The sequence below is a fragment of the Globicephala melas genome, chromosome 14, assembly GCF_963455315.2.
Source record: "Globicephala melas chromosome 14, mGloMel1.2, whole genome shotgun sequence".
In the NCBI taxonomy this organism is placed as follows: domain Eukaryota; kingdom Metazoa; phylum Chordata; class Mammalia; order Artiodactyla; family Delphinidae; genus Globicephala; species Globicephala melas.
The window spans coordinates 37645163-37670002 of NC_083327.1; the positions used below are offsets into that span (position 1 = coordinate 37645163).

A 24840-nucleotide genomic window follows, 5' to 3' on the forward strand; every position below is an offset into this window, starting at 1 on the left:
TGTATATTTCCACTATATGAGGTACCTAGAATGGGCAAATTCATATAGACAGAAAGGAGAATAGAGGTTACCAGGTCTGGCGAGAGGGGGAATGAGGAGTTACTGTTTAATGAGTACAGAGTTTTTGTTTGGGATGATGGAAAAGTTCTAGAAATGGATAGTGGTGATGATTGCACAGCAATGAAAATATACTTAACATTAGTGAACTGTACACATTAAAATGGTTAAAATGGTAAATTTCATGTTACGTATATTTTACCACAATGAAAAAAAATGGAAGAAAAAGAGTTTTGAAGGTGTGAGGAATTTTTGGCTTTCTAGGCCACTTACCAACTTGTCAACTTGTTAGTAATGAGTTATTTCCCCTAAAAACATTTCTTGAAAAAAGTAATAAACATTTTCACATCAACAGGTAACATATTTTGACAAACTTAGAGGAATTACAGGAAGCTCCAGAAAACAGTCCTGGCAGTAAAACCAGTCCTGACTGGGTAGTATTATAGTTCTTATTCAATGGTTATTTAATCATCCTAAATTTATTTCTACAAGACATCTATTCCTACAAGACAGCCATTAAAAAAAAAATCTCATTTACCAGGGAGGGACCAAGAACTCCCTTGATCAGGATGCCACAGGGATGGAAGACCTCTGAGACTGTATAACAGAGGTCAGCAGCTCAGCAGACCACTGATTTTAGCCTCTTTTGCTCTTAACCTGATAGCATCCTACCTCTCTATGCCAGAGGTCACAATCTCAAATGTCTAAAGAAGCCAGAAGCCAGGCAAGGAACATAAATTAATGAAGCAAGCGGGATGAATCTGGGGAGAAGCAGGGAGACAGAGAAAGCTACGGCAGCCTGGAGTGTTTCTGTCACACCTACAGAGCACAGTCAATTGCTGCCAAGTGGTAATGCTAGCCCACTGTTGCCATACCTTCCGAATTTTTAAATGAGGCTGGAAATTCAGATTTTTCAACTTACTCTACAAGCTAAGCAAAACAGATGTGAGAAGCCCAAGTAGCCTACAGATCCCCCGTTTGTGCTTTCTGCTCCATGCATATCCTTCTCCAAGCCATGAAGGAAAATGGCAGGAAACAATACTTTACAGTTATGCATATCTCATTTTGCAATAAGGACTCCAATTCCCTAAGAGCAGGGCAGCAGGCAACATTCAAGGAACATAAAATAAAGAAACCAAAGGAGTGAACCAAAAAGGCAATTTACCTACTTAATATATGAAAAGTAAAAACCTGGGACTTCAAATAATCTACCAACTTTCAAAATGTCAGGAACTGAGATGAGGCTATGGTAACTGAAGAATGCTGGAACAAAATATTACGCAGCTAGAATACAACTTTTCAAACTCTTTAAAGCCACCTTACTATAAATTACACGATAGGGAATATGATCCCAGTGATTCACAATAAACCTGTCCCCTATGGCACAACATGAAATGTCTGTTGTATCATTTTGGATCCCACTGTCTTGAATTCTACCTGATTTTTACAACTTTGGTTGATATGACAAATACAGAACTGCAAGTGCACGTACAAATTCCCAGATTCCAAGTGAAAAATTCTATTTGAGAAAGAAAGAGAGAGAGAGAGCGAGAGAGAGAAAGAAAGAAAGAAAAGGAAAGAAGAAAAAAGAGAAAGAGAAAGAAGGAAAAAAAGAGAAAGAGAAAGAGAGAAAGAAAAAGAAAGAAAGAAAGGAAGAAGGAAAGAAAGAAAGGAAAGAAGGGAGAAAGAAATGCAACTGGAAAAGGGGAAAATATTTCAGAAAAAAAGCTGCTTTCTTGCAGTTTGACAGATACAGGAGCCAAGAATAGTGGAGGAATAAAAGCTAATTTTTCTCTTTTCACAAAAAGACTAGCTACTCCCCTCCAAAGGTAATCCTTCCTCTGGCCAAGAAGAGTCAGAATTCTTCCTTAAACTTTAGCCACTTAATTTATCCACAAACAATATCATTTCCTTCTACTAAAAACAAAATATATAGCAGGATCTAATTAGCATTACATGCTTATGTGCTAGGTACCAGGCTAAGCACATAACATGTATCATCTCATTTAATCCTCACAACCCTATGAAATAGGTACTTTTATCTCTGATCAAAGTAAACACGGCCCCTACCCTCATGAGGCTTATTTTCTAGTGGGAGAGGCAGACATTAAACAATCCCAACAAAGAATGCACAACTGCATTTATAACCAGAGTTAGAAAAGAGATGGGCAAGGCACTACTAACTCACGGAAAAAGCAAATTTGATCTTACCCAAGAAGGCATCTTTGTAGAAGTAACTATTGAGATCAAAGGCTAAACATATTTTAACTAGGCGAAGTCTCCTGTCAGGGGTGAGAGCATGAGAAAAGGTCCTGTGATGGAAGGAAACACAAGGAGTTTGAGGTACAGAAAAAAGGCCAATGTGGCAAAAGCAGAGAGAACAAAGGGAAGCATGCTGTGTCGTCAGGGCAGAAGAAACAGGCCATCCAGGGCCCTGCTATTTACATTAGAAGTCTCCATCCTCAGAGCAACAAAAACCACTAAAATTATTAGGAGAAGGGGGGGATGATCAGATTTGTGGGTATTTTTATGCATTTTTTAAATCAAAAGAAAATAAAAAGATCTCCTCTCTTAGCAACTTTCAAATATACAGTACAGTATTGTTAACTCATCATGTTACATATTAATCCCCAGGACTTACTTATCTCATAACTGGAAGTTTGTACCTTCTGACCACTTTCAATTATTTTGCCCACCCCCCCACCTCTGGCAACCCCCAATTTGTTCTCTGTAATCTGTAAGTGCTTCTTCTTCCTCCTCTTCCTCCTCTTCTTCCTCTTCCTCCTCTTCTCTTTCTCCTTCTTCCTCTCCTTCTTATTCTTCTTCCTCTCCTTCTCCTTCTTTTAGATTCCACACATAAGTGATATTATGCAACGTGCCTCTCATTGTCTGAGAACACACGGTATGTGCCTTTCTCTGTCTGACTTATTTCACTTAGCATAATGCCCTCAAGGTCCGTCCATGTTGTCACAAAAGCAAGATTTCCTTCTTCTTTATGGCTGAATAACATTTTGTGTGTGTGTGTGTGTGTGTGTGTGTGTGTGTGTGTGTATCACTGTTTCTTTATCCTTTCAACTGTTGATGAACACAGGTTGTTCCCATGTCTTGGCTATTGTAAATAATGCTGCAATGAACATGGGGGTGCAGATATCTTTTTGACATAGTGACTCTGTTTCCTTTGGATAAGTACTCAGACGTGAAATTGCTGGATAATACGGTAGTTCTATTTTCAATTTTTTTCAGTACTCTCCATACTGTTTTCCATAGTGGCTGCACCAATTTACATTCCCACCAACAGTGCAAAAGTGTTCCTTTTTCTCCACATCCTTGCCAACACTGATTTCTTATCTTTTTGATAACAGCCATTCTAATAGGTGTGAGATGATATCTCATTGTGATTTTGATTAGCTTCTCTCTGATTAGTGATGTTAAACGCTTTTTCATGTACCTGTTGGCCATTTGTATATCTTCTTTGGAAATGTCTATTTAGATCCTCTGCCTATTTTTTAATTGGATTGTTTCAGTTTTTTCCATTGAGTTGTACGAGTTCTTTATCTACTTTAGATATTAACCCCTTATCAAATATATAACTTGCAAATATCTTCTCCCATTCAGTAGGTTGCCTTTTCATTTTCTTGATGATTTCCTTTGCTGTACAGAAGCTTTTTAGTTTAATATAGTCCTACTTGTTTCTTTTTGCCTTTTTTTTTTTTTTGCCTGTTTTTGGTGTCAAATCAAAAAAACAAAAAATCATTGCCAAGACCAATGTCAAGGAGCTTATCCCCTATGATTTCTTCTAGGAATTTTATGGTTTCGGATTTTATATTCAAGTCTTTAACCCATTCTGAATTGATTTCTTTGTGTATGGTAAGATAATGATCCAGTTTCATTGTTTTGCTTGTAGCTGTCCACCTTTCCCAACCTCATTTATTAAAGAAACTTTAACTCCATTGTATATTCTTGGCATCTTCCCCCATTATATATTCTTGGCTCCTCTGTTACAAATTAATTGACCATGTATGCATGGGTTTATTTCTGGGCTCTCTACTTTGTTCCATTGATTGATGTGTCTGTTTTTAAGTCAATGCCATAATGTTTTGATTACTACAGCTTTGCAATATTGTTTGAAATCAGGAAGTGATTCTCCCAGATTGGTTATTCTTTCTCTACCTTGCTTGGCTATTTGGGGTCTTTTGTAGTTTCATACAAATTTTAGGATTGTTTGTTCTATTTCTATGAAAAATGTCACTGGAATTTTGACAGGAATTACAATGCATCTCATATTTCTCTTCAGACTTTGCTTATGGTGAGTTTTGGTCATGTACATTTTTCAAAGGCAAATAAACCAACCTTCTGAGTTTAGGATTTTGAGTCATAATTTTAGAAAGGCTATATAACTCTAAAGTTATAATTAAATTCTCCCATGATTTCACATTTTATGCTTAAATCTCTGACCAATCTGGAGTTTATCCAAATATACAATGTCAAGTATGGACCTAACACATTCTCTTTCCAGATGGCTACACAGTTATACCAGTACCAGTTATCAGAGTCCATCCTTACTCCCAACTGCTATGATACTGCTTTTTAGCATATCCTAAGTTGCTATATTGTCTATTTCTGAATTTTCAATTCCGTGCTATTAGTCTGTCAATTCATGCACCAGTATTACATTGCTCTAATTGAAACTTCATAGGATGTTTTAATCTGGAAGGGCTAGTCCCCCTCTCATTGCTCTTCTCTTTCAATGTTATTCAGGGTTCAATATGCACTTTACAATTAGTGTTTCTAGTATTTTCATTGAGATCACTTTAATTTGTAAATTAGTATGGGAGAATCAGCACTTTATGACACTGAGATTTCCTATTCAAGAACATGGTATGTTTACATTCACATCTACTTTTGTGTTCTTCAGGAATATGGGGAGTAGATTGGAAGGAGGCCAGGTGGATAGGTTAGACTAATGTAGATTATTTCTGGTAATTGAAGAATACGGAAGGGATAAACTGGAGAAAGAATAGAATGATAAGAGGGCATAGCAACATTTAATCACCTGGACAAGCCTGCCACAGGGGGAAGGAATGGTATAAAGAACAAAATCAAGTAAAAAGTGTTTTTCAAGAAAAAAGAAACTATCAACAATACAATTAGGATAAAAACATTTTCAAATAAATCCATTAGATTTAGTGATATGGAAGTCATTAGTGATCTTAGTAAGAGCTATTGTGGGGAAACTTATAAGGCTGGAAGCCACAGTGGGACTTCCATTCCAGTATGGACAAACATAATTATTTTGCTCTAATTGATCCTAAAAGGGTCTTCCTGAAGTCAAAATGCCACTAAATTTGGAATATAACTGTAAGTTATTATTCCTAAAATGGAGTTCAAACATAGTCTTGGAAGAGGGTTCTTGAATAATTCATGCAAAGAATGCATGGATCCAGAAAATACTGCCAATAGAAGGAAATATCAGAAACCAGAGTAGGAAATAACAGCTACAGAGCAAAGGGGGGCAAACATGAAGCAAATTTTCTCCAAAGCAAACTAAGCTATAACTTCATAGAACGATTTGGCTTGGAGTTAGGTCCTGCTAACATTCTAAAAAGCACAGCTGGAGATCCAGATAAAACAGGTAACTCCTTAAATAGGATGCACAGAACAAGCCCTGGCTGCTCAGAAATACTTCCTTCTGCATCTTTTCAAGATATCACTCTCTCCCTCCCTCAACTTGATCTCCAAATCCTAATTGTGGCTTCTCTTTTGGATAGTCCCAATAGAAGCATACAGACTTCCCTGGTGGCGCAGGGGTTGAGAGTCCGCCTGCTGATGCAGGGGACGCGGGTTCGTGCCCCGGTCCGGGGGGATCCCACGTGCCGCGGAGCGGCTGGGCCCGTGAGCCATGGCCGCTGAGCCTGTGCGTCCGGAGCCTGTGCTCCGCAGGCCACAGCAGTGAGAGGCCCGCGTACCGCAAAAAAAAAAAAAAAAAAAAAAAGAAGCATACAGACTTCCCTGGTAGGAAAGTAAGGATACTGGTAGTAAAGTTAGGATTAGAATTATTCCTAATTCTTTCCTAATATTCAGACAGGATAGTACACAGGATCTAGCTTCAAGGAGATACCAAGAGGGGTCAGAAAACAGAGGAGTCAAAACAAAACAAAACAAAACACAACAAGAGGAGTCAATAAAATAGTAACAATGCCTTGGACAGATCCAAACTGCCTTGGTCAGATCCAAACCGGGGCTGAACAGGCCCGAAGGAGAATATTCCATGGGAAACTCCAAAAACCTGGGACTGTGTGAAGCTGGAGAATACACACAGAACGAGGCAAAGCGTTCAAGGGACATATCATAGAATCTTAAGGGGAGACCTTAGATGTCACCTAGCTCAGAAAGGATGCTTTAAAAAAAAGAAGGGTGATTTTACATTACAATTTTATCACTCATATTTGAGCCAAACAAAACTAACACTCTCAAATGGAACTGATTACTGAGAACTTTCTAGGTTTAAAGAAAAAAAATTATTATAGTTCTGCAGAATTCTTCAGAACAGAAAGAACTTTCAAGCCCACGTGAGTTGATTTGCATGCCAAAACCAATCTGCAATATGGAAAAATATGGTAAGTGAAATAAACCAATATCTTTTGACCTTTCATTTTAACACAAATTTGGACCAAGAATGGAAACAAAAAAATCATGGCACTAAAATGCACAAGTTCCAGGTCCCTTCTACCACTTACCAGCTGCTTGAACAGGGGAACATCCACCGTGACAGTGTTATACCTAAAGCCCTGGTGAGATCTCCTTTAGGTATAAGATCCTTGTCCATAAAAAGAGGATACTCTCAAATAAGAATTATTATCTTCTTTGCTTGCTAAAGATACCAGGCAGGATCAGTAGATTCAACTAAAATCATTAAGGTAAAGGTAGAAGAGAAGGAAAAAAGGGTCTCTGGAATAGAAAAGGCAATTAACAGCTCTTCACTGCAACTACATCGAAGAGGCGGAGTATAATTTTCCTTAGGTTGTTCTACACCGTTTCATGCCCGCACACTGCAGCCCCACTCCAATGTTCAGCTTAACGTGGTGGTATTCAAATATACTGGGGTCAACTAAGGAAATGTAATGCTTCTAAATTATGCTGTGGAACTAGTGCCACTGGTTGTTCATTCTGCCATCAGCCTTAAGTGGTAGAATTTTAAGAAGGTACTGTGTCAGAGAAAGGCGTTCACTTGGTAAAATCTACTCCCTAATATAAATTTTCTGTACAAGGTTGTTGCAAAAGAAAAAAACAAGAGCTGTTTCAGTTTAATCTGCATTCCTCTTTTTTTTTGAAACCAGCGGGAAGTAACAGAGGATACTAAAGGATGTGGTGGCTATTCTAGCGGGCAAAGTTTTTATTTCTTTACAGAATTAGAATTGTTAGTTCTTACCAGGGCAGCAAGGAATAAATCACATATTAGTACATTATGGTGACAGTTTATTCTATTTACTGTTACTGGGGGGAATACATTTTATTCCTACGGTAAAGTGACAGAACTCTCTCCCAGGCATGTGCCTAAACCTTCTTTCAAGAAAAAGAATTTGTAAGCACAGGATTCTACCAACTTACAGCAGGCTGAGTGGGGGCACAGGAGCCATGAAATGGGAAACAAACAGGAAAGAAACTGGGCACAGGCATTTCAGGCTAATAAATATAACAGCAATCTAGAAGATGAACAGTTCATGTTGTTTGTGATTACAGACTGATTATTCCTCTAAGTGCAAAGGCTATCCAATAAGTCATATCCGGGTTGATTTGTTAGCAAGGTACTTTCACCAGATAATAAATTAGAATGTAATTAAAGTGCATTCTCTCTGTTTATCATGGACTAAGATAGCTCACTATAATTCTCAATTATCTGCATGAACACACAACATGACAGGCATGGTGAGTAAACCTTTCAGCAAAGGGCAAAAAACATCTTAGGAATGCACTAAAATTGCTAGATTCTTCTCTAGTCCTTTTAAAAATTTGTTTCCAATTTGATAAATTATGTGAATGGAACCAAATTAATTCGGTACTTGCTTTCATACAGTAAGTCATACAGTAAGTTTAGACTCATAAGTCTCCAAACTTCTTAGTTTGCTGGTAATTTGCTAAGGGCAGTGACTAAATCATGAAAGAAATCAAAGAAAACAAAATTGAATATTTACTGCAAACCTCTGCTAGGTGGAAAAACTTAAGCACAGAGAAAACAGAAAAATCACAAAGGAAAAAACATATATGAACATTTAAAATTTAAAAACGTGTTTAAAAAAGCATCTGTAGCATATAAGACAATAAATTCACTATATAAAAATCTCATAAGTATTAATAACAAGAAACTCAGACCATGAGAAATAAAGGAGCAAAACATACAAAGAGAAACAAACAGAAACATAAAAAACAATTCTGAGTAAATTAAATTTAAATCAGGGTAATATTTTTCTATCTATCTAATTAGTAAAAAGTCTTTTTTTAAATGATAATGACCAATATTGGCAAAAATATAGCGCCACTTATACTCTCATACATTATTTCTTATAATAAATTGATCAGAACTCTTCAAAATTACAACTTGGTGTTTTGAATTAAACAGTATAAAAATGTTTCTAATGTTTTAGTTCAGTACTCCCACATCATGGACTCTATCTAATAAACAAAAATATTTATCACAGCTTCACTTACCAGTAATAAAAATCTGAAACAACAAAAATCCAACAACAGAGTAAAGACACAATGTAAAATATGGTATAATCATGGATGGAATATTATGTGGCTCTTTTAAATGATGGTTATGAAAACTAAGTAGAAAAGGCTAGAAAACTGTATTTGTAAGGTGATCACGTTTAAATTAAAAATATGCACATTAAAGAAGACTAGGAAAGAAAATACCAAAGTGATAATCATGTTAAGCTGGTATGGTACTCTGAACAATTGGCCCCACCACCACACCACACTCCAAAGATGTCCAGGTCCTAAATGCCTGGAACATGTGACTGCTACTTTACTTGGCAGTAGGGACTTTGCAGATGTGATTAAAGATTTTGAGATGAGGAGACTGTCCTGGATTACCTGGATGGGCCCAACACAATCACAGGGGTCCTTATAAGAGGGAGTCAGAAGGGTCGAGTCAGAAAAGGAGATGTGACAACAGAAGCACAGGTTGGAATGATGTGACCACAGGTCAAGGAAAATGGGCAGTCTCCAGAAGTTGGAAAAGATAAGAAATGGATTTTCCCTAGAGCCTCCAGAAGGAACTCAGCTCTGCTGACACCTTGATTTTATCCCCATGAGAGTCATTTCTGACTTCTGGCCTCCAAAAGCGTTAGATAATAAACTTGTGTTGTTTTAAGCCACTTAATTTGTGGTAATTTGTTACAACAACAGGAAACTCATAGATGGTAAGATCGCCCTTTCTAAACTTTCTGTAATGTTCAAATTACAGAATTCTACTGATGCGTTCTAATATACAAATTTAGCTAAAATTTAAGATTCTAGGTGAAAACTTACTCTGCTGTAGTGGTTCCCAACCCTGGCTGCATATCAGTACAGACATACCTCAGAGACATTACAGGTTCGGTTCCAGACCATCAGAATAAAGTGAATATCACAATAAAGCAAGTCACAGGAATTTTCTGGTATCCCAGTGCAAATAAAAGTTATGTTTACACTATATTTAGTCTATTAAGTGTGCAGTAGCATTATGTCTAAAACAACAATGTACATACCTTAATTAAATAATACTGTATTGCTAAAAAATGCTAACCATCACCTGAACCTTCAGTGAGTCATAATCTTTTTGCAATAGTAATATCAAAGCCCATTGATCACAGATCACCATAACAAATATAATAATAATGAAAAAGTTTGAAATATTGTGAGAATTACCAAAATGTGACACAGAGATGCAAAGTGAGCAAATGTTACTGGAAAAATGGTGCCAACAGACTTGCAGGGTTGCCACAAACCTTCAGTTTGTTAAAAAAATGCGGTATCTATAAAGCACAATAAAGCAAAGAACAATAAAACGAGTATGCCTATATCAAATAATCGGCTTTAAGGAAAAAAAAAAAAAAAACACCAATGCCATGCTTTCTCCCCAGTCCCAGAGATTCTGATTTAACTTTTGTTAGGCTCAAACATCAGCGCTTTTTAAAAGCCCTACACACTACTGTGCAGCCAGGGTTGAGAATCAGTGCTCTAGTATATCAGCTCACGACTGACAAGTTTCCCTAACCCCAAACAGGAATGTATACCACTCTAAAACTGCATTTCTTTCAAGAATTCTGCAAATGAAAACACTCAACGACAGTTTGGCTTAAGACTGGAAGCTGTGACCTAGTTTAATTGACATTGTCAAAGGAAAAGAAAAGAAAAAATAAGATCACTCTTCTTCCTCAATGTTTTTCATTTTTGTAGTTCAAAGGACTCTTTAGAGACACTGTGCTCCAAGAAAAAGGTTCTTATTAGCTGTTACACTGAGGCCCCATATTTAAATAAGAGTAATTCATAACAAGAATTGTTCTTCCTTTGCTTTTCTATTGACAATTGACTTAGATTCCTAAAACTATGTAAGATATTTAGTCTTTGAATTTTTATGGTATGATTTAGAAATAGTATAGACTCGCCAAGTCTGTCAAATTCCACAGATAATGTATTCTTCAAAGTCATATTTTCCAGGTAGCAAGCTTACTTATTAAAAAACAAGACAAAACACACACACTTTAGTATGTTTGTGAGCAAATGTATAGAGCTTTCAAATGTGAGATTCTCAGCTAGAAAAATCACTGACAAAGTCTTACGCATCTCTTGGTCAACTCATAGCAGCAATATCCACATGTGAGAGACATCGTTATCAACCAAGTGTGTCCAAAGGTTGATCTCCATAGCAACTGTAACTCTGCCAAATGCAGCGTATAAGGCATCAGAGTTAACACCACATGCACACAAAGTGTTGGTATATGTAGTCTGGATTGTTGCTGTAGAAACCTAAAACCAAGTCTCTGACAACCTTGGATAAAATGAAAACAACAACAGAAGGGTCCTTGAGTACTCAGCCATATACTACTTTGCTTTCAAGCAGGACAATGCCATTCTAAACACCACATAGTAGTCTTGATATCACTAAAGGAAAATCTTCTATAAAAATATTATTTAATGATGTCATGTATCTGTTTAACATTAGGAACTACTCTGTATTCCCTAAAAGATTGTCCCTCCCACCCTGGGCTCAGATGAATGTTCAAAAGCTCACCCCAACAGAGTACTGTCACCTCCTGCTGGCCTCAGCCAGAGCCAGTTCCGCACCCTGGCAAGCTAGTGAGGTACCAAGTTTTGCTGCCGCCACCATGATAACTACAACAGATAGAAACAAGCTTATTCGAAAACAATTTTGCAAAAAAGAATAAAGTAGGAAAAATCACTCTATCTGATGTTAAGTCTTACTATACAGCCATCATAATCAAGACAGTGCGGTACTGGCAAAAGAACAGAAACATAGATCAATGGAACAGATAACCCAGAAATGGATCAATACAAATGCACCAAATGATTTTTTTTTTTTAAGAAGATGTTGGGGGTCGGAGTTTATTAATTTATATATTTATTTTTGCTGTGTTGGGTCTTCGTTTCTGTGCGAGGGCTTTCTCTAGTTGTGGCAAACAGGGCCCACTCTTCATTGCGGTGCGCGGGCCTCTCACTATTGTGGCCTCTCTTGTTGCGGAGGACAGGCTCCAGATGCGCAGGTTCAATAGCTGTGGCTCACAGGCCTAGTTGCTCCGCAGCATATGGGATCCTCCCAGACCAGGGCTCAAACCCATGTCCCCTGCATTAGCAGGCAGATTCTCAACCACTGTGCCACCAGGGAAGCCCACACCAACTAATTTTTTTTGTTTGTTTGTTTGTTTTTGCATCAACTGATTTTTGATAAAGGTGTAAAATCAGTTCAATGGAGAAAGGAGAGTCTTTCAAACAAATTATTCTGGAACAACTGGACGTCCATAGGCCAAATAATAATACTGAACCTTGACTTAAAACTCATGCTATATACAAAAGTGGGTGCAAAATAAATCATGAATTTAAACGTAAAACACGAAACAACAAAGCTTTTAGATGAAAACACAGGAGAACATTTTGGGACCCAGGGCTAGGAAAAGAGCACTTAGATATCACATCAAAAACTTGATCCATAAAAGAAAAGAAAATCAATAATTCAAGTTCATCAAAATTGAAAACTTTTGCTTTGTGAAAGACCCCATTAACAAGATAAAAAGATGAGCCACAGACTGGAAGAAAATATTTGCAAATCACATACCTAAAGGACTTGTATCCATAGTGTATTAAGAACTCTCTGAACTAAACAGTAAGAAAACAATTTATTTGAATATGGGCAAAAAGACCTGAACAGACACTTCACCAAAAAGTTAAGATACTAAGATGGCAAGTTAGCACATGAAAAAATGCTCAAAATCATCAGTCATTAAGGAAATGCAAATTAAAACGAAGATGAGACATTACTACACACCTATTAGAATAGTTCAAATAAAAAATACTGACAATACCAAATGCTGGCAAGGATGTGGAGGAACTGGATTTCTCATATTTATATATACATTTACCACACAATCTAACTATCACACTCCTGAGCATTTATCTTCGAGAAATGAAAACTTATGTTCACATAAAAACCTATGTGTGTTCACTGCAGCTTTATTTGTAATAGACAAAACTGGGGAGGGAAACAACCCAATGGTCTTATGGTAAATGGATAAACTATGGCACATTGATAAAATGGAATACTAATCAGCAATAAAAGGGAATAAACTATTGACACACACGACAACTTCGGTGGATCACGAGAACACTGCTGAGTGAAAATAGCCAATCTCAAAAAGTTACATACTATATGATTCCATTTCAAAATTACAAACATATAGAAATGGAGATCAGATCAATGAATGCCCAGGGTGAGGAAAGAGGTGAGGCTGAGAATATAAACGGGTACCACTAGGAAGTTTCTTCATGGTGATGGAACAGATGTATAACTTGGCTGTGATGGTTACACAAATCTGTACATGTGATCAGTTTACAGAACACACACACAGGCACACACACAACTGAATGCATGTAAAAATTGGTAAAATCCAAATAACATCTGTAGTTAACAGTATTGTACCAATGTCAATTTCCTGGTTTTAATAATGTTCTATAAATATGCAAGATGTTACCCTTGTGGAAAGCTGGATAACAGGGACAAGGGACATCTCTATACTATTTTTGAACTTCCTGTGACTCTATTATTTCAAAACAAAAAAGTAAAAAAACCCAAAACTTATATTCACCAAAAAGCCATGATAAAATTTAAAACTGGGGGAAAAAAAATACAACATTTGAGAAAAAGTAAAACCCTTGATATACAAAGAGCTCTTATTTGTCACTAAGTAGATTAAATGCAATTAATAATGAGCAAAAGATATAGACAACTCACAAAAGAATAAAATTGGCAAATAAACATAATAAAAAAGACTCAATCTCACTAGTATTAAAATTTTTTCAACATAAAACAAGATATTTTTAGCACCTATCAAATTGGCAAAATTTTCCAATATCCAAGGTTGGCAAGAACAAGGAAAACAGGTGCTCCTATATAATACTATGGATAGAAACTAAAATATGAAAATATTTTCAAAAAAAGATACACATACCCTGATTCCCTATAATTCAAATCTAGGAATTATCCCAAGGAAATAAACAAGCGTGCAATGACATACACGTAAATTTCTTCATAGTACTATCTACAACAGTGAAAAATTTAGGGGAAAAAATGTCCAACAAAAGAGGATAATGAATTATACTATGGTATATCCATACAATGGAATATCATGTAGTTACGGTATATCTATACAATGGAATATCATGTAGTTTTAAATTATGTTTATTTAATATTAAAAGCAATTCTCTATATAGTGCTATGAGAGAAAGGCAAGAAACAAAAATACACACATGGGACAAACTCATTTTTACAGTCTTGCAGCTATATACCAAAATATTAACAGTAGCTATCTCTGAGTGGTAAGATTATGGGTACTTTTTGAATAAATCTCTGTATTGTCTCATTTTATATAAAAATGAGAAGATTTTTAAATCAAATAACACATACTAAAGAAGGCTCTTTCGACTACAGATTTTTATATATTATAATGCTAAAACCCTACTTGATATTTTAGTTTCACAGAAACAAAAAACCACCCTGCCTAGTACAGCAACATTTGCTTTTTCTTTATGATTCCTCCAGGTTCCTGAAAAGATGCCCTTCATTTCTAGTCTAAAAACAAACAAAACTTGATAAGATTTGCTTTAAAAAACAGTCCATGCAACCCAAGGAATGTTTATGCCCATTCCCCATGAAGTTGATAACCTCTACATCTCTACTTATATCTAATTGTAAATGGCAACGAGTACAGATTTAGATATTTTTAAATAGACAGTTTATTAAAACATACTGATAAGTGTACCCTATAATAAATATAGTAAAAGAAAGATAGACAGGAAAAAGAGAAAAGTGAATACAATGACAAGAATGATAACATCTTCTTTAACATGATCTTGAGAAACAGAAGCACCTTAGCTCTAAGGATAAGGAAGAAGGAAAGTTTTTCCTCTTTAGTTTGGTAATTTGTATCAAGCTCAGAATCGCTGAAAGCTTATTTGATGCTCTGTAGTTAACAAGGCTTATTATGTGTTGAAAGCTAAGGTTTCTCTATTAGAGACACATGGCTCCTTTGAGCATGTTCTTTCCCTCAGTTAAACTGCTTCAAGTGTCTAAGCTTAAAAATGTAATATTGCTGCTTTGATAGTGAATATCTCAGATGGCATCACTTTCTCTATTCCCTTCCAGCATTTAAAAAACTTTTTTGTTTTTGTTTTATAGGCCTGAAGTAATGGGACTTACAATATGCCGAAATCATCAAGAGGTTTTCCCTGGCTCATTAAGTTAAAATTCTCCCACATAGTTAACTGCTGATTTTCACTCAAAATTACCATGATACTAACTCTGCTCTTCCTGACTTCCACACTTTAAACTCTGTATGTTTATATCGAGTTTCCTCAAGAACGCCCTCAGTTCTCTGAGAAAAGGAAGTCCTTTTACCTCAACACACCCCTCACTGTTTTTTGTTTTGTTTTGTTTTGTTTTGTTTGCGGTACGCGCCCCTCACTGTTGTGCCCTCTCCCATTGCGGAGCACAGGTTCCGGACGCGCAAGCTCAGCGGCCATGGCTCACGGGACGAGCCGCTCCGCGGCATGTGGGATCTTCCCAGACCGAGGCACGAACCCGTGTCCCCTGCATTGGCAGGCGGACTCTCAACCACTGCGCCACTAGGGAAGTCCCTCCCTCACTGTTTTAATATATAGTAGATGGTCAATAAATATTGGTTGGCAACACGTCCATGTCTTTCAATTCCCCTCCTTAATTGATACTATTTTTCCCCCCCCAAGCCTTAGCTATTATTGCTCCTCCATTCCCTCTGCCTTACTTATAGGGACAGAACCACAAAGCAGAAGCTGAAGACAGGGACTTGGAAGGGCATTGTTTTCTCTTTGTCTCCCTTCAGAAACTTGTTTAAACATTTTAAAAGAGAATAAAACTAAATTTATACCTTTGGCACATGTCTTTGAAAGTAAAACAACCATCATTTAACAAATAAGCTACCTTTATTGGAGAACAGTCTAAGGGAAAAGCTGAGGGAATACCCCTTGTGCACTAATGGTTTTAGAGGATTGCTTTCCTCTAAAAGCATATGAACTCCATCAGTCTTGGTCCCCAGTGCTCCGAAACTCTGCACTCATGACTTGTGGGAGCCTTCATGAATTCAAATATATTTTTACCAATCATGTGACTTCTATCTATCCAAGAGAATTTTTCAGTGCCAGAAAAGTTTATGATTAGGGGTCCATTCTTTTAAGAATATTTATACTGCCTAAATAACTCCAGATGTTTTGCTTTGGTTTTTGGTTAAGGGGTGGAGGCAGAAGGGCAGGAATCAAAATGAAGACCCTCCCAATTAGAAATGTTTGCCATTCCATCCTAAATGAGCTCTTTCTTATATTTCTGCTTGGAAGTCCCAGAATTTAAACTTATGACACTCATGTGTAATGCCAAAATATGAGGATTTAGATAGGATTGTTACTTTAAAAAAATGGTTTGTGGATAGCTTACATCTAAATTATTTTTACAAATCACAATCATATGAAGCAGAGATTGCTTCCTGCATTTGTAATTAATTTGCCAACAGTATGAAGCACTCTTTACAGTCAGCTGTTTTTGATAGAGAAGCAAATTATGGAATGACAAACTCCATATTTTTTGAGAATTTGTGCACCTGCTGATTAGAATTTATTCTCAAATTCTATCCAAACCTACAATGTCTTAAAGCTAATATATTTTCATACTATATATTAAGTATAGTCAAAACTGTCTGAAACATTCTGAACATCACTAGACTCATAAGGAATTTAATTTTGCTCTTTCTGTCTTCAAGAAGGTATATGCCAATCCCATGGAAGATTTCAAAATAAAAGGATGTAACAGCATCTCGTGGTAATCCATTCCTAAAAAATGTTATATCTAGGAAGAAGTTTCCCTACCTAACTGTAATCAATTCTGCTATAATTTAAGTGCATTTTTCTCCCTTCTCTGTCTTCAGGAAGAGTTGATCACTATCTTCAACTATGATATTCTAGGCTATGAAGAATAATATGTAAGATAAACACCATGATCTAATTAAAGTAATGAGTAAGGCAAAGGTCAGGAAAAGGCCTCTGGTTAGGAAAGGTTTTGCTTTATTCAATTCAATTCTGTGAGTACTTACTGAAGGCTTTCTGTGTCAAGTATATGCCAGGCAATACGAATATACAGACAAAATCATCTCCTTTGAAAAGTTCACAGTCTTAGAAATACTTATACCTAAATTAGAGGTCCAAAATAAAGGATCCACAGAAGCCAATTAATCCATGAAATGGCCAGCTGTAACTGAAGCATCTCAAATGGTGAAGTGGAGAACACAAGGCCAATCTTTTTTTTTCCAGCTTTATTGTGGAATAATTGACAAATATAACTGTATACATTTAAAGCATACAACACATGCCCAGTCTAACGCAGCCACCACTTGACATGAGCAGATTAAGACCATGGAGAATGCAAGCTCAATAGCGTCACAGCTTCCAATTTTTTGAAGAGAATGAAAGTTAGAGGAATGAGCAAAATATTTAACCTGGAGAAAGTCAGGGAATGCTTAGCAAAAGAGCTAACACTTGAGTCCTAAAGGTGAAGCAATGCTTACCAGGTATGAATGTAGATGATTTATGTCCTATGGCCACAGCTTAGGGTGGAAAGGGGGGAGTGGCAGAAGTGACTAGAGAAGAAGGAAGGGATGTTTTGCCATGCACAGGCCAAACTGTATCCTACAGAACATGGGAAGCTACTAAAGAGTCTGTGACTCCACATCGTAGAAGGCTACAATTTATCAATCTGTAGTAAGCTTTACCAAAATGCTATCCAGTGAGAGGTCAAGATTTGATAGGCATATAAAGAAGCAGGCACCTTGCTCATAATCCATAAAGCTAGAGTGGGCATCACTGTACCTAAATACTTGTCTTAGGCCTCCAATTACTGTGATGTCTAAGTGCCCATATGGTTCCAGTAGCAGCAATGACTGCTTAAACAGCAGCCAATTTACCCATGGAAAAGAGTATACCAAACCCAAAAAGAAAGTTTTGGGAGATCTACCATCCCCAGATGTTTCCCCTTTACTCTTGGCAAGGGTTTAAAAAAAAAAAAAAAAAAAAAAGATAATACCTTAGTCGTTGCTAAAATGACCTAAAGTTAGCAAAACATCTTGACATATATTATCCTCTCCCATCTAAGAGATCCTCGGCTCCCTATTTTCTACTTTGGGTTTATAACACACCCACAGCAACCAACTGTATTCATATTTTGAACTCTTTTCTTTATACTAAACTACTTTGAATTCAAGAGTACTAAAATCTAATTCAGGGCCACAGGTTAACCAGCACCCCTTTCTTCATCCTCCTAACCCATTTTAGTCATCATCTTAACCCATTGGTCAATCTTATTTTACCTGCAATTCAGTAATGAAAATATAATCAACTCTAACCCAAAATTAATCTGCATTTTGCTTCAGAAAGGATGTTTGTTTTTGCCAGGGACGTTTCCTATTCTCCACTTAGAAACAGGGAAAGAAAACTATGTTGTCCTCTAAGCCTTTCATTCAAGCCTCACAACAGGATAGGTATTATTATTCCACAAGATAGCTATTATTATTCTCATTTTCAATGAGGAGAAAACTGAAGCTCTGAGTAGTCAACTTGCCCAACAGCAGCTGGTAAATGACATAAGCCAGGTCTGAACAGGTCAATCTGCTTCCAATACTATGTTCTTTCCACTATACTACATAGCTTCAACTGCTGTTTCTAATAATAACAGTCATAATACTCCACTTCCACCTTATATTTGTACAGTGTGGTATACCTTTCAAATCATTTTCATCTGTAATATTTCTCTGGGTTCCTAAAACTATCCTTCAAGCAACTTAGGCAAAGGAAAACAACAACAACAAAAATAACCTAATATCACAGAGAAAGGATTATTGGGCACAAACAACAGCTAATAACAGCAGCTATGTTTATTGAGCACTTGAGCTAAACATTTTACAGTGTTGTCTCATGTAATTCTCATTACAGTCCTGTGAAACAAGAATAATAACAATCTCATCTCTTTTACAGATGAGGTAACAAGGCTCAAAAAATTCTGTAGTTCACACAGCTAGGAAACAGCAGTACCCCGAACTTGGAATTCAAGTTCGGGTACTGGTTAGCTCACAAGCCCATGTTCTTCTCTACAACCTCAGCCAGTACTGCCTCCCTCCCTCACGTTGCTCCTCATAGAATATTATGCTTTCACTGTAATTAAGTTAAACTAAAATTAGTTGGAGTTCCAAGTTAAAATCTGTATGCATTCCCCAACCCACTATTAAATAAAAGTGGTAGAAGCAGCAAACAGGTGGCAGGATAATATCGACCCGGAATTTAAAAGAAATTCTTCACTGGAAAACCAACATGTAGATAATCAGAAACTCAATATTTTGGAGGGAAATCAAACCATCAAGCTCCCAGGACTGCCCTCTTATGGGGCAAGAAACATTACCCTGACCATTTAACAAATGAACATATTATTCTAACATACATTCAATATCAAGAAATTATTTAACATATCCTACGCAATAGTTAAAGTTATCAAGGATGGAAAAGATCCATTCCAGTTTTTTTTCTAAGTTGCCCAGGTACATCCATAAGTATTTTTAAAATTAGGTTAAAATACTGGGGCCAGGACCACTAACCTCTAGATGTTCATTTCTGGGGCTCCTTTCTATGTACTCATAAAATTATACCAGGCACACTTTATTGTCATATAGTCATACTTGTTTTTAATCATGGGTACTACGGAATAAAAAGTACATGAAAAAATAAATAATATTTAAAAATAATAGAACTACATAAAAATGCTTTTAAATAAAAGCTTTGTTAGTATTAGTCCTGTGAAACTGACACTCCTTTAAATACACAGTAACATAAAAGAAATAACCTAAAGTTAGAAAGAAATGTTGATGAAGATTGGTGAAACCATTTTTATTGAGGATAAAATAAATTTCATTTATTTGGTGATATTTAACCATTTAAGATATAGAAAGCACCTGTCACAAAGCCCTGTAATTCACCAGGGATCGAATCCATGTTTTTTAGGACAATAAACTGGAACAGTGAAAAACTAAGAGCGTATTAAAATTTCAATTAAGACAATGGCAGTGAAAAAAGAAAAGTGAAATTATGCATACTGAAAATTAAGAGAAAAAGCTTTAAGAGAAGTTTGGAGATACAATATGATACTGCTGGGAAATAGATTTTTTTCTTGAGAAACAAAAATTTGTACAAACACAAAGTAGACACTGGCAGTAAGGGTGGGAAGAAAAATGAATAAGTGACTAAAACCATTATGTATGCACAAACTTGGAAACCTCAGGGAAAATTCAGCAACTCTTGAATTTTCTCTCTCAGTACCTCTCCTTCATTTCCAACACTAATAAATAAATAGCACAACTCCAATGATTGGAGTATCCCTGGAGAATAATAAACCATGCAGGTATTATTATTTTAAAAATATTAACATCACCAATTTGGAATAATACAACTAGAAACTTCCAGAACATTTTTGAAGATTCTCTTCTATTTTACCTTCAATTTTTCAAATTTGGCTTTTTAAAAAAACAAGTTGAATTTTTATTCAAATACTCCTTTCTTAATAAGAACACATTTTAACAGTCTAGTGGTTGCACACGGGCTTTATTTTCCTTTAAAAGAATTTCAATGACCTACTCTACCCTTCTTCCACCTGGTAATTTGTACTCCAGCACAGAGGAGAAAGCCAAGATATAACTGACAACCTAGGACATAGTACATTGACTCTTGAGCAACACAGGTTTTAACTGCACTTATATGCAGTTCCACGTATATGCAGATCTTTTTTTTCAATAGTAAATACTTCAGTATTACACAATAGTTGGCTGGTTGAATCAGCAGATGCAGAACCACATACTATATACAGAAAGGGACTATAAATTATCTGTGGTGTTTCAACTGTGGGGAGGGTGGGCACTCCTAACCCCTACATTGTTCAAGGATCAACTGCTTTTCAAAAAGTCATCTTCCTTTCTATGGAGTCCACTTATTAACAGTGTTTTAAGTTCAGAGAAGAAAGAGGAATTCTATTCTACATAGGCACATAAGAAATATTTAAACTATAAACCACCACCTATCCCAAACAAACCAAAGGAATCTCATTAATGTCCCACACAAACTATCTTAGGAAGGGAGGAGTATTTCCCCATCCCAAGCCCCCTACAAGCAAAGACACACCAATGCAGAGAGAAATCATTTCTCAAGTGATTCACAGGCATTTATAAGGTGGCATATTGAAGAACACCAACGTGAAGACCAACGTACCTTCTGTTCCAGCAGGGCCTTTATTTATGGAGGAGTTGTGAAGTGACAAGTGCAAAAACCACATCTATTTTATTCATCCACTAGCTCGCACACTACCCTGCATAGGCATTCAAGAAATATGTCTGAGTAAAATGCCATTCAAGGATAGCAAGAGAGAAAAAGAATACAGCTGATGTAGACTCTTTATTTCCTTAAACTATAGACAGATATATTGAGAATTATCTACATTTAGTATAAGAATCTTAATGTATAAGGAGGCAACTCTGCCAATGCAGAGACTGAATACTATGGAAGGTCATTAAGAATCAAGTGCTGATCAGTCCACATACAGAACCAAGACAATGAAAGTGATGGTCTGGACAAGACTAGAAGTGAGACAATTCCCACCTGGTGGGACTTTCTTAATTCATTGCCTTACAAAGTTGGAAGGTAGATATTAGAGTTACAAAATATCAGTTTATTACATATGTGATCATGCTTATTTTATATGTGAAAAATATATATATATTTTATATGTTTGTTTTGCATGTAACCATATTCTGGAGTATGGATTATCACTCTCAATGTAGCCTTGTGTTTATTTTTTTACTTTGGAACTCAGTGCTTTGTATTTACAGAAGAAAAATAATAAAGGAAAAGTCTAAAGCTAAAAAAAAAAAAAAAGCCCTGTAATTATTAAACACTATAAAGAATATGCTCATGCAAATTACCAATGCTTGAAAAATTCAAAACACTACTGCTAAGTTTTTAGAATATGATATAATATTCACTAGAAGTATCTCTAGCCTCACAATTGTGGAAACAAAACCAATTCAGTTTGCTAAAAAAAAAAATCTCTGGAGCAAATGAAATAAACTTCCAAGGAGATTCCAAGAGAATGGTAATTTTTAAAGCTATTTTAAAATATCTGTTAAAATGAAGTTTCAGTGCACAAAAATAGAAAAAAATGAAAGGCTTTGAGAAGACTTTGGTGAGTCACAGGAAGAAAAGCAAATCCAGCTGCACTTCATAAACTAAAGATTTGTATCTAGAACTTCGGATAAGTATTAAATCAGAAACAACTATCTGAATAGTTAACCTCTAGTACCCATTTTTAAAACCTACTCAAGGGTAGCTATTCTTGGGAAAACATTCATTAAACTCTTAAAACCACAAACACAGATAAATAAATTTTGGTAACTAAAGAACGTCCAAGGTGTGTAAAACACGTACACACACACAAGAAGATTCTGAATCCTATAGAAGAATAAAGAAGGAACAATTATAGAATACAATATTGATGAAAAGCATTTGGCAATACAGCAGTAATGAGCAATATGAGAAGAGAGATGTGGATGTCTGAATCCTAATTCATTAGACTCTAACCACAAAGAATTAAGTATTATAGCACTTAAGAACCTACAACCAACTTATCTTTATTAACTGGGCCCAGAATTAAGAACACAGACTAGTCAGTATTCCTCAACCTTGAGTAACATTTGGAATATTTTTAAAGGGTAAAAATTCAGTCATCCAGTATTGCCTTAAATGACTTTTATTAAAATGTTATTTAAATATGTATTAATATAAAAATTATAAACACTGTATGGTTATGGTTCTTAAACAACTAAAATAAATAAAATTACAAATTGAATACAAAACTTATTCAAAGTGGCATTAATTTACTATGACAGGTGATGGTACTTGACTTAAACTAAATTGCAATTCCCAGTAATGAAAATGGTTCTGACCGTCTGGGGCGGTTCTTTGGAATAAGGGAATCCTATGGTAAAGATGCTATTCTCTCACCACTATTCTCTATTCGAACTATATGAAACTTTTATTTATTTAACACACTGCTTTTACCAGGTCTCCTGACTGGGCCCACAAGATTCTCTCTTAACTCTTGACACAAGAAAAAGATTGGTGAGGAGCATACCACAATCATTACTAATCACTTTAGTGGCTTCTAGAAAGGGCTAAAGATTTGGGTGGGAGGGACTACAAATGAAATGGACTCCCTGAACCCAAAAAGCAATGAGAGGAGCCCAGGGGAGGCTAGGTCTGGTGGTAGCAGTTAACTGCCAGAAGCAAAGTGGGCATGGTGACTCTCACAGGCAGCAAGGTGGATATTGGGAATATTAGGTAATCTCAGGCTTCGTTGTGATAGGCAGAAATCCCTGTCTATATTTAATTGGTCAGATTCAAGAATTCAAATCAATAGCCATCCCACTAAGATGTTTTGATTTAAATAACCAAAAACAAACAACTCCAGGTCTAGTGAACAGAGACCTCTCTGAGACGCTACAGTGGAGAGTCTTGGCCTCTCACTCAAATCTAAGACCCACAGTTCTTAATGAAGAGGAGGCCAAATCCCTCTGGAAGATTTTTTTCCCGAATGCATCTCTGGCCATTACCCAGGTAATGATGAGTTGGCAAAAGGAAAATACCCAATCCCCTTGAGGATTATTACCTACTAGCTCTGAGCTAACATTAATTAGTAGGAATTAAGAATACCACTGGTCCCATTACTAAGGCATAACTTTTCTGGGTAAAGTTCTGGGCACTTCTCTAGAGTGCCCAGCTGTCCAACAAGTGCTTTCCACATTGTCCAGTCAGAACTTGCACGTCTCCCAGCTCTGGAAGAACTCTGACAGTTGTACAGCTTATAGCGCCCAAGCATCCTATGTGTGTGCTGTTTAGTTTTCAGTAACAGATTCAAGTGGGCACCTTAGATTTCTGAAGCCTTTCTGTGCATGCTCTCTCCTCTTCTGCATTCTGTCCCACAATTTCCAGCTGCCTCAGCCTCCCCCAGATCTGATCCGTCTCTTCAACTCAGCAGTGCCAGCACCCTGTGCTTGAGTTCCCCCTCTCTGTGCTGCTATTTGGAAAGTACCTCTCAGCAGAAAGTCAGAGTGATCACAGCTCTCACCTCATTTGTTTTCTCACTCACAGGGATCACAATCCTGTGCTCCCTGTACTCTAAGCAGAATATAGTTGTTTCATATATATTGTATCCAGTTTTCTATTTGTTTACAGCATATTATTCTAGCTTAGCAGAAGCAGACATTTCCAATCTATCCTTTTTGCCTCGTCTATCCCTTGTTCAGCATACCCCAAACTACTACTTCCCTACACTTTGCTAGGCAACTCCTTGTGGCTTATTTTTCCCTGCCTTGGTCATTTTCCTCCCATCCAACACAACCCAACTCTTACATCACCTTAACTTTGGAAGTCTTCAATTTTCTCTAGAGAGAGATTTTTTCCTCTTTCTCTGCCTCTACAGCATATTGTTCACACATACTACAGCATATATCTCAATATCCTCTATTTGCATGTCTCCCCACTAAAATGACTTTCTAATAATAACGGTAACTGCTAACATGTGACTACTTTCTACATTCCAGGTACTCTTCTAAGTACTTTGCCTATACTTGCCCATTTACTCTTCATAAAACCCTAAGATATAGGTACTATTATTATCTTCACTTTACAAATGAGGAAACTAAGGCACAGAGAGGTAAAGTAAATTGCCTGAGATCCCATACCTTGGCAGTGGTAGAGTCAGGATATGCATCTAAACAGTCTGATTCCAGAGCTCATGCTCACTATACTGCCTCTCACGAATTCCTGAAGGGCAGCAACTATGTCTTATTCTTATTTGTATATCCATGCCCAGAGCACCTCAAATATTTGTGGAATGAATTA

General features: G+C 36.5%; 1 protein-coding gene across 7 annotated transcripts in view; it reads right to left on the bottom strand.

The window, feature by feature from the left end:
• PDSS2 (decaprenyl diphosphate synthase subunit 2) overlaps positions 1-24840 on the bottom strand; it is a 267741-nt gene that overhangs the window by 229022 nt on the left and 13879 nt on the right. The window lies entirely within an intron of this gene.